The following is a 644-nucleotide window of genomic DNA, read 5'->3' as shown; positions in this document are numbered from 1 at the left end:
GCAGCTTAGCGAAGAACCAGACTCCTGACCAGATCAGCAAGCACCAGGCCACGTCCCAGTTAGCACGGTCAAAGCTGTTGAACAAGCAGCTTAGCGGTGTGCACCCAGACTTGACTTAACCATCAAGCAAACCATGAAGTCACCAATGACCACACCTCAAGTAGCCCACCATAGGCTTTTCAGAGTATCTCATAACTAGCTTTGATGAGTCAAGCATAAGGAGGTGACAAAGCTACTTGATCGAGGGACCAAACCCATACTGAAGGGTTTGGTCAACAGCTTAGCGGGGCTGACAAGCAGCTCAGCAGCCTAGAAATAATTTCTATAAATAGGGAGCATTTCACTCGAGCAAAAGGAATCCATTTCATATCAAATTCATATATCTCTCACTAGAAATTCTTCTCTGAAGTTCTCTCTTCATTTTCTTAGTTTTTAGAGCTTTATTTCAAGTAAGGTTGTAATTTTAGTTTAGAATTCAAGAGGAGAAAAGGAGAACACAAAAAATGAGATGCAAAAATCAATTTTGTAATCTCATTTGGAACTCAAAGCATCCAATCCTTGGATGGATGGCTCATGCTCCTAACAATTTTTTTTGAATGTGGTTATGTATTTCTACTTCTTCTTATATTCTAAAAAAGTTTGAA

This window comes from Lupinus angustifolius, chromosome LG05 (genome assembly GCF_001865875.1).
Source record: "Lupinus angustifolius cultivar Tanjil chromosome LG05, LupAngTanjil_v1.0, whole genome shotgun sequence".
Classification (NCBI taxonomy): domain Eukaryota; kingdom Viridiplantae; phylum Streptophyta; class Magnoliopsida; order Fabales; family Fabaceae; genus Lupinus; species Lupinus angustifolius.
Note: the sequence above shows the minus strand (reverse complement) of the source record.